The sequence below is a fragment of the Balaenoptera physalus genome (genome assembly GCF_965194825.1).
Source record: "Balaenoptera physalus genome assembly, chromosome: 7".
NCBI classification, from domain to species: domain Eukaryota; kingdom Metazoa; phylum Chordata; class Mammalia; order Artiodactyla; family Balaenopteridae; genus Balaenoptera; species Balaenoptera physalus.
The window spans coordinates 104,214,221-104,229,809 of record NC_138886.1 but is presented as its reverse complement, the minus strand read 5'-3'; the positions used below and the strand labels follow the sequence as shown (position 1 = coordinate 104,229,809).

Sequence of the window (15,589 nt, the reverse complement as noted above, 5' to 3'; positions counted from 1 at the left end):
CCCCACGACTGCCTGGAGTCCCGGCCTCCCGCCTGCTCAACCCCGTGCACCGTCTGCAAGGGTCCCTGCGGGGAGCTACAGGGCAGCCCTGCTCCACATCAGTGGATTGGGGCAATAAGGGTCTGCCCCTGACGCAAGGCCCCACCAGGATCCCAGTGAGACTGTGAGATGGACTTGTCCCCGCCTTCTCAGGGAGAGGTTAAACCGAAACGTCGGCCTGAACAGAGGCAGGACACTTGCCAACCACATCTGGGGAATACAGTTAAGCTACAGCAGAACCACTGCACTTTGCAGATGTGCTGCCCTGCGGGGCCCACAGGGAATCCACGGGCACGCAACCTGCTCCTCAACTGAGTACCCTCTCCTGCAACACGGTGAAGCGGCTGCCGCCCTGACACCCCTCTCCCCTCCCCCGGAGGCCCTGGGAGTCAGCCATCCTCACCTCCTCCTCTTCCTTCCACCCCCACCAAGCCAACCCCCCTCCAGGTCTACCAGGCCTACTGACACCCCCGGGCCCTCCCTCTCTAGGACCTTCCCCTGCCCCCACCACCACTGTCAGCATCCTGACCACCACCCCTCAGGACGCCCGACGGGCAGCCAGCTCCCTTGCTCCCTCTGCAGCCGTCCTCTCCCGGCTCCGTCTCCCTGGGAACCCCACAATTTGCCACAGGGCAGCACCTGTCCAGCCACCTGCCCTGCTGCTCTCTGACACATCAGGCCAAACCAAACCTCCCAGGAGGGTCTGGGGAGAAGGTCCGGCTTCCTGTTTACCTGGTTAAGTCACTGCCTCCAGGGAGCTCTCCCTGCTCCTTCCTATTCTGCCTGGGAAGTCACCTCTCACACCCTGGTGTCCTTCTCTGGCCCCCAAAGCCTAGCAGGGAGCACAGCTCACCCTCCACAGTGCTCTGGGGCCTTTTTATTTTTATTTTATTTACTTTTTATGTGTACGTATGGGCCACTACCACTCCTGCTCCACTTCACAAAGGAAGGACTCATGGGGGACTTTCACGGTGAGCATTTGCCACTGGGGAGATGCTGGGCAAGGGCCGGACACCAGGGGCCAAGCCTCACCTGCCCGCCCACCTTCCCTGCTCAGGCACCCACTCTTCACCTCCTCCTCCCAGCCCGAAGGCTGCCTGGCGGGGCTCCCCATCCACCCAGCATCTGCCCTCCATCCCAACACGCCTATTGGCCCGCGGAGTCAGGGAGCCCACTGAGTCCATCTTTTCCTCCAGGGACTGGCCCATCCTGGGTGGAGACTGGCACCTCTTATGGACAAAGGGCCGGATGGGCATTATTTTCAGCTTCTTGATTCCTAGAGCCTCTGTCCCAGTTACTCGAGCCCAGCATGGTAGCTCAAAAGCAACCACAGATGACGTGTGAATGGATGAGCAGGGCCGTTTGCCAACATAACTATTTACAGGATGGGCACTGGGCTGCAGGCCAAGCCCTGCGCTGGGGGCCCAGGGGGACGGCCAGCCCAGACACCCAGTGGCAAAGGCACGATCCATGCTAAACACAACACCGGATGCACCAGGAGGCCGAGGAGGCCGGGAGGGGAAGAAGAGAGAGAGCTGCCTCATGGGGTAGCCGTGAGTGCTCACTCTCTGCGGAGCCAGCTCTTAGAGGCACCCACCGTGTGGGTCACCGTCACCCTCGGCCGGGGCCCTGGGTGGGGACTCTGCTCTCCTGCCCTTAGCAGGGAAGTGAGGTACAAGGTGGCTCCAGAAGCCCAGGCCAGGCGAGGTGTTCCCGATGTGACCCACTCAGCAAACAGCCCCAGAGTGTCCAGTGAACGCTAAATACACCGCAGAAATCCTACACAGCCGCAGGACGCCCAGGCCCCGGCGAGAGCTATTCACGTGCATGATGCTGCTGGCTCGGGGTGCACCAGACACCCGCCTAGCTCGCTCCCGGGTCCATTCCGCCACTACCAGTCTAATCGAAGACGTGCCCACCCCACCCGTCCCCCACCCTGACCTCTCCACAGCCTCCCACCCCTTTACCCTGCTTCCGTTCTTGCCGCCTGGGGTAGAGATTGCTAGCTTCCTGTCCCAGCATCCACATCCCTTCATTCTCACTAACAGAATCTTGATTTTACCTAGGATGGCAGTGTGGCCAGCTAACCATGTCTCCCAGCTCCCCTGGTGGCAGTTCTGGCCAAAGAACTGTGGACAGAAGTTATTAGGTAGGAATTCCAGGAAAGCTCTCTAAAGGAGGCTGACTCAGCTAGTGTTGGCATTTTTTTTTTTTTTTTTGTCTTCAGCCTTTCCTCCTTTTGCTGCCTGGAACTCAAATTTGATGGCTGGAGCTCTGCCAGCCACCTTGTGAACATGAAGATAAGAGTCTCATTCTGAGAACAGCCAAGTGGAAATCCAGAAGAACTGGGGACCCTCACAACATACTGGAGACTTTACACCTGCTTTCTTCTGCCTACCTCTAGACTTGATAATAAACTATTAATCTCTTTAAATTACTGTTTTTTCAGATCTTTGTTACCAGCAGTCAGATACAATTCCAAACAGATACAACCTCCCTGTAACACATTTACCAAACAGCAGGAGCAGCCAGAATAACGTTTTTAATGTAAATCAGAGCATATCATTTCCCTACGTGAAACATTTCTCACTCAGATTAAACCCAAGCACACAACCTTCTATCCAGCCTCTCCTGTTTCATGTTCCCTCCACCTTTCTGTCCCAGCCATTTCTGGACATGTGGACTCTGGCCCATCTGCAAGGACGTCTTCCCACTGCTTGGCAAAGCAATTCAGAACATTTCCAAATGTATCTGTACCAGAGATCACGTGCGTAAATCCCACGGCACAGTCTCATTCATTTACCAGAGAAGACTTTCTCTCTGTATAATTGATCAGTGACTGGCAGTGCATCCCCAAAGCTTCTCTGCTCCAAGCTCCCAAACAGGTAAGGTTTCTAGGAATGCTCCAAATCAGGGCAGGGAGAAGCTCAGTGGCTGCCGGCGTCAGAGCTGAGTGAGGGGCGAACAGGCAGAGCTCAGAGGATTTCGACCACTCTGGAGTGAGATGTTGATGTGGAGGAGGGGACAAGATATATGGAAACTCTATGTACTTTCTGCTCAATGTCACTATGACTCTAAAACTGCTCTTAAATAGAAAGTTCATTTAAAAAAAACCCACAACACACCACCTCAGAGAGGTCTTTCCTGAGCACAAAAGGAGCATGTGTGAGGCCCTGTCCCAGTTTGCCCACAGCCTGGGGTGCCCTTCTGGCTGCGGGGCACAGATGTGAGGCCCACTGGGATGTTTCATTTCCCCTCAAACATCAGCATGGAGCCCAGTCTCTGTTGGAGGGAAATGGTTTGCAAGGATCCAACGGCAAGAACAAATTCCTACTTAGGTCGCTGATCAAGTCACTCCTCTGGGACATCCCATGACACACAATGCAACCAGGCTTAGAACCCAGATGTGGGAGATGGGAGAATCCCTCTTTGGAAACTGGTGCCCAGAACACAGAGATTTATCTCAACTCCCTCCTCATACCCAGTAAAATTCTGACACCCTAAAAGGACATAAACCCATACGGATAAAAATGGGGAGAGGGTGATAGCCCATGCGATGTTAACAAACCTGGGAAACTAGAAAGAAAACAGAAGAGCAAAAGCAGTGGTGTACTGGCAAAGCTTAACAACTGGCTCTCCAAGGGGGCAGGGTGCCCTGCTTTGTAGTGTATGCCGACCCCTGGGGTGTAAATGCTGCTTTCAAGCTTCCAACATGATGTCACTGAACACAGAGATAGGACGACATGCACGCTAGCACACCAGGGCACGGTATTGCCACCACACAGATACAACAGGCACGTGGCCTCAAGAGCAGGTAATAGCACAGGAAGTAGTAAAATGCACAGGAAGCAGTGGGTTTTGAGTATGTTTACCTTCACTTGTATTTTTAATACAATTTATTTAAGTCCACGTAATTTAGTGTTTGATAATGGCTGTGTTCACTAGCACACCACTGCTAGTAATTAATTGCCGTTGGGGACAAACAGAGCTGAAACCGGAGCCTGTGAGAGGAGAAGTCACAAAGAAACCTGAGAAAATGAAAGCGACCTTAGAAATTAAAGTCTTGATTAAGGCAACAAACTGTTCAGCTGAAGGATTGGAAGATAAAATTGAGGAGGTTTCCTAATAGTTGAACAATGTGACAGAGAGAAACACAGGGAGAGAAAAGAGAAGAAAGCTAGAAGATGGATTCAGGAGACCCATGTCTAACTGACAGGAGTTCCAGAAGAGAGTGAGAATACAAGGAGTTATCAGAGAAATAACAACAAGAAAATGTCCAGAATAAAAAAACCCACAGGTTTATAGAATGCAAGAGCCCAGCAGTGCAATGAATGAAGAAAGACTGCAGTAGAGCCCTGGGAGACAAAGGGGGAGATTCTGAAAGTTTCCAGAGAGAAAACGGGCTCCAGACAACGACCTCTCAAGAGCCACGCCAACAGCTAGGAGGCAGCACAATGCCTTTAAAGTCTCAAAGAAGGAGGATTGCTCATGCAGACTCTCAAATCAAACCCAATTATCAATCATCTGAGTGTAGCACAGAAACATGTCCCAAGCATGAAAGTTCTTAGAACTTTTACCTCCCTTACATCCTTTCTCAGAAAGCTACTGAAGGACTCACGCCACCAAAACAAGGGAGCTGTTTCCCTGGTCTTCCTGAGAAGGAAGAAGAGCTGGGGGACAAGAGACAGGGTGTGCTCCATGGAGAAGGGGTGCAGGGAGCAGGAGACAGAGGCCGAGAGGGTGCAGGGGAGATCACGCATAGTTTCCGTGGGTTTGTGCACTGAAATATGAGGGTTACAGGTCTGGCAGAGCCTGAGGATGAGTTAGTAACACATTCATAGATAAAAAATGAAGCACACACACTCAAAATGAAGCAGTTACTAACCCCAGAGAAAGCAAAAGTGAAACTTGAAAGGAAATGTGATCAAAGTATACTTATTATGGCCCAGCTTTGAGCAATGCTGACATGGCACCAATAACAAAAACTGTGGAGCAACGTCACTGGGAGGGTGGGGGAGGCGTGAGGGAAGGAGGACGTCAGAGAACCCCAGTCCTCACCTTCCATGGTAACACAGGATCTACAATAGCAAATGCAGGAAATATCTGTACAAGGCACTTTGAAGGAATATTACCCAAAATGGCTAAAACAGTTGCAGCCCACTGTCTCAGGGACAAAGCGACAAGACCGGAGCACCTGTTTTCTCTCATAAGCTGTATAGTAATTATTTCAAGTTAAAATCATGCGCATTAATTGCTCTGATAAAAGCTAATTAAATTTTTAAAAGAAATCAATGCTTTGATTCTTTGTAGCCTGGAAGACAGCAGTTCAGTGGGTGGAGAAGCAGGGGACATGGCCCCCTGCAGGCAGGCGTCCCAAGGACCAGGCAGAGCAAGGTGTGCTTATGCAGCCACACTGGGGTTCATACAGTTTTGCAGAAATAGGATTATTCACCAAGCGGCAGAAGTGCCCTGAGCAGCAGAACAGGAGTTAGTGTAAAATGAAGCTTCGACACTGCCCAGCAAGGGGACCTGGCCTCCTGTCCCTTCACTCGCCACAGATCATCCCCCAACCCCAGTCTTTGCATTTGCCGCTCCCTTCTCCAGAACATTCTGCGACCCCCCCCCACCCCGCTTCCCCACCCAGGAGTTCCTGGTAGCTGGCTCCTTCCCACATGCACCCTGGCCCCAAGGCCACCTCCATCCTCCTCCTGCTTTATTTTCTTCATAGCATGAGTAGGGGCTTGAAAATGCTCAACGATGTGGTCCCTTCTAGGGACAGCAGAACCAGAGGAAATACAAACATCGCAGTTAGAAGACTAAGGCCAGAGCTGGAGAGAACCAAGGTGAGGCCCCAGTGACAGAAAGTTTCGCACACATCACAGCCAGAATGAACAGAAATTTAGAATGGATTCACAGCTCCAGGAAAGGCTGAGCTGCCCTAACAAATGGGCCCAGTGAGTTTCAGCAGAGGCGGGTGGAAGGGCCAGTCTCTCGCCTTCCGGGACCTGCAGGAATGGCCGCTGTTCACGTGGGCTGCTCACACTGGTTTAGGTGAGAAGGGAAAACATTCTTCTTAATCGCCTTGAGCCTGTACCAACCCAGACACTGTGGTTAAGGAGCCGGGCGGGCGTTGAACTAGCCAGGCAGCCACTCACTCCCGGCCATTCCCAGGCCCGCCCTGCCCACGGCGGCCCGAGGACGGGCACGAGCTCTTTCTGCAGAAGCTACCCAGCATGGGCTTCATCCAGCTCTCAACTGTCTCTATCTCATCAGCAGGCGCCAGATTCCCGATGGCCTCAATCAGACCCTGCGTCTCGTCCCCAAATGGTCTTTAAAAAAATCCACATGAATAGCCAAAGGTCAGGAGGGTCCATGCCACACACAGGCGACTCCTCTCTGGGGAAGGGGTGTGGGGGATGCGTGTTTTGCTTTATGACATTGGCAGGGTTTGATGTTTGTTCTTTTTCAATAAGCGTGCATTGTTCCGTATAATTTAAAAGTTCTAAGCAAAGCACACAGCACACTCACACAGACACACGGCCACGGTGCACTCAACCGGGAACACTGGCTCGGCAATCGCTGTCGCGTTAAGAATCGAAGGCTTAAATGTTCAAATGGAAACAACTGGACAAAGCGCCCACCCTCTGGCTTTTGTGGGCACTTCTGCTGGGAGCCAAGTGTCAGGAGTGTGCATTTGGCCTCCCCCCTGTGAAAGTGTCACAGTGAGACAGGAGCCCATTAGAAAGACAGGGTCATACAATGTCACACCCATTACCTACACGTAATTGTGCTGGTTTAGGAGGAGTGCATGACCCCACTTTAAATGTCAGGAGAATGGAACCCAAAGGGGTCTCTGAACCCGGCACTCAGGGGCCTGTCAGTGCCTGTCACGCAGCAGCTTTCCACTCGAGCGACCCTGACTCAAGTCAGGGGGCTGGGGCAGAGAAAATAGGGTAAGGGCTATTTCATGAAACCGTACACACATCTGTGTACGTACGCTTGTGTGTGTGCATACATGTATTGTGTACCTGTGCATGTATACACATATATGTGTGCACCTTTAAGTGTGTATCGGAGTATATGTGTGCACGTATGCATCTCTGTGTGACCTGTATATGTGTGCATTCATGTATGCATGTGTACACATGTGTGTGTCATTTGTATACATGTATCTATGTATATGCGTGTTCATTCATGCATGCACACACCTGTAGGTGTGTGCATATGAGTAGGTGTGTGCGTGTGCATCTGTGTCTGTGCATGTGTGCCTGTGTGCGTGTACATGTGTGTATGTGCATGCCTATGCAGTGTGTGTGCTCTCTGTGGCGGCACAGAAATCCCGACCTAGCACTGCATTCCTAGATGTGACCGGTGACGAAAGGCTAGGGTCCTTTAAGGCAGGAACCATGGGCCGCGGGTACTGTCTGGGGTCTGTCACGCCTACCCACACCTTGGCTTCCCTTTCTGGGACCAGCTGTCTGTAGGGTCACAGAGGGGACAGCACTCACTACCCCGTGTAAGGCGTCAAGGCTGGCATCAACAGCAGGATGCTAAACCAATGTCCGAAGTGTCCCCACTGGCATCCCCTGGAAACCCATGAAAGGGGAGCTCAGATGACAGCTGTGGACGACTACTGGGGGAGCCTGTTGACGCTTCTTGTCTGTGGGGTTTGCCCAGACGGGGCAGGTGAAGCCCCACTTACCCTCTAGGCCCTGTGGCCAGGACAGCGGAAGACACACAGCTAAATATACCTTCCCCTCCCAGCCAGAAGCAGAGAACGCAAGAGCCACCCTAAGACCATGCCCTGCCGGTGCTGGTGCCGGGCCCAGTGTCCCCATCCCCAGGCTGTCCCCCACCCTAGGCTCCCCTACCCTACCCCAGTCACCAGCCCCGCCCCCAGGCTGCACCCCGCCCTCGGCTCCTCTCCCTACCCAATCCCCCAGCCCCAGGCTGTGCTTCCTCCCCTCCCCTCCCCACCCTCAGGGCTCTCCTCCCCCACCCCTGGCTGTGGAGCTGATGTCACCACCTTGCCAAATGGCCTTGCCCCCTCAGGAATCAGGAACATGTTTCAGAAGCTCTCTGTGTCACACGCACAACAAACAGGTTTTTGTTTCAACTTCAGCTTCCCCAGAACTTAGAATGGATCCCAGGAGCCAGGCTCAGCCTTAGAGCTGAGTCCGGCTGGACGCCCCCCACTTCCCCAATGGAAAAGTGTCCAGGACACCGGCTTTCCCCTCCAGCCGCCCCGCAGGGGCAAACAAGCTGGTCAGGACGTCCCGACATACCTTAACCCTCGTTCTCTCACCTAAACCCAGGCACGTGTGTGTCACAAATGTGCCGATGGAAGCCAGGAAGGAGAAAAAGGGCAGCAGGGTGACAGATGCACAAACCAACCAATTAATCAGCAGTCAATCAGCAGTGATGATGTTGAGAAGGGCGTACGCAGGGCAGGTGCAGGGCAGCAGGGACCCCAAAGCACAAAGGCCAGAGGAGGGAGGGATCACACCACCTGTGCGACATCATTCTACCCTTGACAGTCGCACTGTCTCTTTGGAGGGCATGTGGCACCCTCGCATAGCGTGTGCATGTGTCTCTGAGCCCGGACAGCTTAGCACCAGGGAATATAAAATAACCTTCCTCCCCTGGCCTGATTCTTCCTGTTGGCCCACCCCCAGGGAGGAATGTCTGTTGTCCAGGGGCTGCTGGCGTCATAGGGAGCTCAGCTCCAGATGTGCCCCCAGGCTTGTTTCCCAAGGGCTGGAGGACACGGTGTGCACCAGGAGATATTTTAAATGCCACTAAAACTGGTGCTTCAGTCCCCAGTTTGACCTGTACAGAGAGCAAACTTAGATAAATGATACTGTTGAAAAGTTCTGCCTTAACTGGAATTTATTTGCATTCTTAATTTTCTCCTTACCTTATAAAACTCTCCTACCTTCCAAAGTAACTCCAAGGGTGCTTAATTCCAGTAATAAAGAGATGTAAATTAAAATAAAATACCTAATTATCCCCCACGAGACAGAGAAATTTAAGATTGCTGCTAGGGGTGCTGGTGAAGGGTTGGAGGATTTCTGAGGGCGATTCTGAATTTCCAAATGGCTCCTACTTCCTAGCGAGTCTTGGGCAGCTATCCTATGGACCAGCCCAGTGTGCAGAGCCACGTGGACGAGGACAGCCCACGAGGGCACCTGGAGGGATGTGCCTCCACCGGGGGGGGGGGGGGTTAGTTAACAGACACACGTGCAGGACACTGAAGAAGCTAGGCAGGAACCACCAGGAAGCACACAGCACCCTGACCACATGGAAAGGCAAGGGCAGAAGAGCAGGCCAAGATGACCCACGTGTGTCCAGGGAGGACGTGCCAGTCCACATACACATACGCGCACACACACACAGACGCGCACACGGACACAGACACACATGGACACACACACACAGAGACACACAGGCGCACATACAGACACACATGGACACAGACATACATCCAACTGTTAACCGTGATTATCTCTGGGGAGGGAGAACGACCAGGGAACTCACTTTTTAACGTTTGCTTTTAAAACAATGAATAATGTTTATAATGGTTTGTAAAAAATTAATACATTAAAAATTTATGTCTCCTCTACACTAGACTCAAGTCAGTGAACAAATATTACATCCAGCACATTAACCTGTGCAGTGGTATGTAATGTTCCACAACCCAGCCCATTTCTTGGTGCCTGTTCTTGCCATTTTTTTTTTTTTGCCCTTTTGCACTTACATACAAATGAGAAGTGGCTTCTTTTCCTGCATATACTTCATGCTTTTTATGACCACAAGGTAAAAGTAACAGAAGTCTATTCTTGCCATTTCTTTGCCCTTTTTGCATTTACATAAAAATGAGAAGTGGCTTCTTTTCCTGCATATACTTCATGCTTTTTATGACCACAAGGTAAAAGTGAGAGTCCATCCTCTTAGACTTTTACAATGGAATTCTCTAACAACTCAATATAGTACTGAACAGAAGAAACCACCCCTGTTTTCAATTACCTTATGTCCAAAGATTCCAAAATATTTCTTTAAAATAAAGTGTTCAGCAAACAAAATCCAAAGACAAACGATCTAGGGGTAAAAAACTAGGAAAAAACACTTGGAACATAAATGCCAGGGACTGGAATTCCTAATAAGTGCAGTGATCTAATAAACTACAGAAAGAAAAGACCTAATAAACTACAGAGCCTTGGCCAAACAGAGCAGGTAATTAAAAATGTATATGTATATAACCAGACAATAAACACAGAAAGTGCTAAGTATCCCTAGAAGTGAAGCTGTGTTCATTAAAACCACCCCCCAAAACTGGCAGAACAAGTCCTCGTGACTGCCACGCACGGCAGACACCAAAGACTACGCTGGCAGCAGGTGTGTGGAGAAGCTAGCAGAAATGACAACCCCGCCAGCTAATCCACAATACATGAGTAGCATAAAAGGATGAAGGGGAGGTAGGGGCTTACCTTTTGTTTTTACAAATTAAACTGGCATTTCTCTTTCCTCTAAAACTGGAAATACACGGTTGACCACGTATTAATTGACCAAAATTAAGATTAATCACAAAATGACTCAGCTTCAGGGCAGATGACATGGACAGCCATCTTTTTACACCAGACATCACTGATGACCACCCCCATCCCCAAAAGAGAAGATAGAGCATTTTAGTGCCTAGACCAGGAGCTTGCAGCCCAGAAAGGGGGCAGGAGAAGGAGCACGGGGCAGAAAGGCAGTGGGGGAAGAAAAACAAACAGGCAGTGCCCCTACTGCCCTGTAGGCTTCCCTCAAGCCAGCCCCAAGGGTCAGCGGCCAAGTCCAGATCTTTGCCCCTAAGATAGCACAGGGACCAAGGACCAACCTTCGGCTGGATCCCACTGAGGCTTCTACAAGGTGTCAGCTTTGCTAATCTGCGAGATAGACTGAGAAACAAAGGGATTTTACCTGTTATCTTGTGCCTCTTGAAACTTCCCAATTGTTTCTAGGAAGGAGTCTTCAGAAATCTTGGCTCTGAAAATAATGGGAAATGAGAATATTTAAACAGTTAAACTGTCCACATAAACTCAACATCACTTCTGGAAAGGCACTGAAAACAAACTCCTGCCTTCGCTTCTGGAGCCCCGCAGCTGACTCTCTGACCCAGGATGGCTTGGCACTTGTTCACTTGTGCAAACAGGAGGAGGTAGGGGGTGTGCAACTGCTCACCCAGGAACAAAGGAAGTGAAACCTGTTGGTCACCCAGGTGCCGGAGCTGGTCCCCAACCACTGACCACTACCACTTCCCTGAAGAACAAGCCATTCAAATACAAGCCAGAGTCACTGTCAGCTGAGAGTCCATCAATCAAAGAAGTATCATCTCCTGGCTATTGACTTCAGATATGTATCTGTTAGAATTCACCTTCATTGAAATCCAAAGGCACCAGGCGATGAAGGAAAAAGAGATACAGATACCATAGTCACGAGAAAATGATTTCCTAAAAAACCCACTGAATTCCCTTTTTCTTTGTTTTTGATTATTATTTTTAAGCCAAACAGAAGAATTTCCACAGTGGTATAGCACGTTTCTATATTGTATTTGTTACCCCTTCCCAGTGCAGGATAGAGCCCTCAAAATAGGAATCCCCAAGTCCAGTAAGATCACAAACTATCAGACAAAGAGAATCAGAATTGCAAAACCAGAGGTCACAGTGTAGGATTAATGAAGGTTTAGAGGCTGGTTAAATGGATGTTGGCAACTCTACGACTGCCAATGATCCAACATATTTTTTTTTTTTTTTTTGATCCAACATATTTTTTAAACCTCAGAATCAAGCTCTAGCATTTTTTTGTGGTTGGAATTATTTTTTTTCTTTTGCTTCAAGGGTTTATACAATTATTGCCATTTTTCTGAAGACAGCTGAGAAGTAGGCGATGCTCCTTGGAAACACCGTTGATGCCCCACCTCTCCCACACAGCGCCCCCACTCCCCAGGGAGTGGGACCATCATGCCTGCAGCCCACACACTAGTTTGCACCCCACTCTTACATGTCCACCCAAGCACACAGTTTCCAGGGCCACCCAGGGCCCCTCAGTGCCCAACAGCTCAAGTCAGCAGATAAGACCTCAAAGTGATAGGCAGAAATGGTTAGGATTCACCCGGCCTCACTGTGATGTACTGCCTAAGACTGGGTCTGGGTCTTTCCCACAGAAGCGACTCCTTCTGATGGCCAATTTATAAGCAAAAATATCTTCAGATGAGCAAGCAGGTAAGTGTCCTGGAAAAAGTTATATCCACGCAAGACACAGAACCTATGGCTTCTGTTTAAATGCTCTTCTGGGCGAGCAGCTGACACAACCGATGGACGGCAATGGGCAAACCCAATAACTATGGCATTTACCCGTTCACACGGGGCTTTCCTAGCACATGGGCAGGCGGGGCCCAGCAGCCACCTGGGGACTGCTGAGAACTCTTAAGGAAAAAAGAAAGTGAGTCACCCATAAATAAGAGGTTTAGATAAACAATGTGAATACTAAGAATTTTAAAACCAAAAAACTTCTCTCTTCTAGAGATTCAATAAGTCTTTGTCACTTCAATAAATAAAAGCCCAGAGCTGCTTGTTCTGTGGTTGGACAAGGCGCGTATCATATTCACCCTAATTTCATGGTATTGAGCAACAAGTGACAGCAGGCTAGGGTACCTGTGTGTGTGTCTTAATCACCTCACACAATACACTTGGACACTGGCGTCCTCATTTTCTGCCTTCAAGCCAAGTCTCCATATCTACCCTCCATCAAAGAGCTTCTAGCCCCCAGGTTCCTGAGTAAAAATACTCGCTTCTGGCTCAGTCAACTGAGAGGCCCTGAGGGCCCCCAGTTGTCTGCACCCTTTACCACAGCAATTTTTCTCCTTTCCCAACATAAAAACCCACAGGCTATAATTAGTTATCACCATACTGAAGAATGCAAAAGACATGCTCTGTATGCAATTACTAACCATATCATTCTGACTACGCATCTCCTCTGCCTATGCAAACCTGCTTATAACGCACATAATGTACAGTCCATTTGCAAAAGAAAGGAATGGAATCAATCAGAAGAGAGATAAGTGTTTCCCTCTGGTACACAAAGGAGAAACTTGGCCTTTACCTCCCACCACACCCCCAATACTGCAGGAGAGCATGGGAGCCCCAAGGCCCATGCCCCAATGGCAGCTGTCTCATGACCATTTATGACAAAAGTGCAGAGCCCAGGTGAAGGGGGTCTTCACTTTGCATGCATCTTGCCTACATTCTGCCAATGTGACCTCACCTTCTGAAGGCCCCTTGCCTCAGCAGTAACCCAGTGTTCTCTTTAGCGCGTGGAAAAGACACAAGTGGGATGGGGCCAGGCATGGGACATGCTGTTGGGTCAGAACGACCTGGGTTCCAGGCTTGGCTTCTCCATTTTCCAGCTGTGTGTCCTTGGGGAAGTTACTGGGCTTTTCTGTGCCTCTGCCTCCTCATCCAGAAAGTGGGCATAATAATAGTACCTACCTCATTTGGTTGCTGTAAAGATCCATGAGTAACTTATGTGAAGAGCTTAAAACAGTGTCTGGCAGCTTCCTAGCACTGCATAACTATCAACTATGACTCTTCCTACCTGTGAAGCGGAGCCAGTTATACCTAACTTGTTAATTACCTACCTTGAGAGACATAAATATCAGGGTTCGGCCCCCAGCATGCGTAAGCACATTCCCCATTCCCCATGACCAAGGCTCTACCAGCCTCCTCCTCTCACAGGGAATGCAGAGCTCAGAGCCTGGGTCTGCCTGGGGTCACGTCCACAGTCTCCTGGGAGCAGGGCCCCTGCCTCTGCGGTTATGGATGGGGAAGGAGCCTTGAGCCTCATCTGCTGAACTTCCTCACTTCAGCCCAGAAGCCCACGCTGGAGGTGTCTGGGCAGTGTGAAATGGGGAGAGTCAATCAGCACTCCACCCACATGCCCTGTCTGGGGTGGGTTTGCACATTAGTGCAAGACACCATTTCCCACCTCTGAGAAGGGCAACAACGAGACAGGCTGGCTAAAATGTACGGTGATGAGGGGCCGGGGGCAGCATTCACATGCACTGGGGCAACTTCTCTGGGGGCTACTGGGTGACACCTGCCAAGATGACATGTCCAGACCCCCTGACCCAGCAGTTCTCCACCAGGAATTCAGCTGGACACACCCCCACGTGTACAAGATGCCCAAGTACAGTATGAGGCTGCTGATAGGAAAACTCTGGAAACACCTAGAAGTCCATCAGTTCATGTGCATGTGGGCACATATATGTATGTGTTTGTGTGTATACACACATGTATACACACTGCATATGTGTAAGCTGATTTGTGTATGAGCTGTGGCACATCTATAGGATGGAATACTATGCAGCTGTTAAAAAAAATAAAGCGGTCACTGAGATGAAAGGATGTCCAAGATACTTAGTTCAGTAAAAATTAAGGTTCCCCACAGTGTTATAATATGTTCTCATTTGTGTAGACACAGGGTATGTAACCATTTGTACGTGCACATAATTTACTCAAAACTATTTGATTAGATCAGCACTTAATCAAGGATCTGCTGGCAGTGAGCGACTAGAGAGTTGCTTTGGTCTGGAGTAGGGGTGTATTTCATTTTTTACTATGTGTATTCTTTAGTACTATTTGAATTCTTATCTTAAGCATGTGGTTTCCTAATTAAAATACTTTAAATCTGATATTAAAAGTAAAATATATTAAATGTAAAAAAATTAGAAAATAAAAGGTCAGAGAAGAAAACATTTCTGGCAATTTCAAAAAACAGGTTATTATAACTATTAAAACATGATTCCCTTTTTTGAAATTTACTAAAGTCATTTCATTAAAATGGAAGTTTTCAAGACCAGCAAACAGACTTTACATCACTTCCAGCAGTTCCGACGTTTTGTTGGACCTATTTATCCTAAGAAAACTCAGACACAGAGGAAAGCATTTTGGTGCAGGTGAGTGCCGCAGACCCCGAAGTGGGACAGGCAGGCTCACAGCCATGGAGCAAGAGGAACAGAGACCTGGAACTCAAGAAAGAAGACAGGACCAGCAGCCTGTGGGCGGCTGAGTTGGGGAGCAGGGAGAGGAAGTGAGGGCCCAAGCATGAACTGTGCCCCATGAGTCTCTGCATGTGGCCCCATCCCACATGATCCAGGGTTCCCCAGCACCAACTTGTGACTATGCAATGTTGCATAGTTAAATATGATAATGCTGGACATTCAGATCGTTGTCAATTTCCCTACTTAAAATTCACTTTTAAAGACTGATTTTAACAACCAGCGAAACTTGAGCTAGAAGCCCTTCTTTCTAGAATGCAGAGCCTATTTGCCGAGGTCGGGTGGCACAGAGAGGACACCGTGAGAGGGTCATCATAAGGCCCTCTCCTTACATAGGAGGGGGCCAGGAGACACTTACTTCATCATGCTCATGGGTTTGCTTCCTTCTGCTGGGAAATATTGCACATAACCTTCATAACATATTCATTTGACTCACTTCTCAGTTTTCCATGA

At 49.5% G+C, this 15,589-nt stretch overlaps 1 protein-coding gene across 13 annotated transcripts in view; it reads right to left on the bottom strand.

Moving 5' to 3' along the window:
* Positions 1 to 15,589, bottom strand: part of SEMA4D (semaphorin 4D) — a gene marked incomplete at its 3' end in the record, with an annotated part of 121,861 nt that overhangs the window by 38,254 nt on the left and 68,018 nt on the right. For all 13 annotated transcript variants that reach the window (XR_014266220.1, XM_082471256.1, XM_082471264.1 and 10 more), the window contains one exon: positions 11,002 to 11,067. The remainder of the gene's footprint in view (positions 1 to 11,001; positions 11,068 to 15,589) is intronic.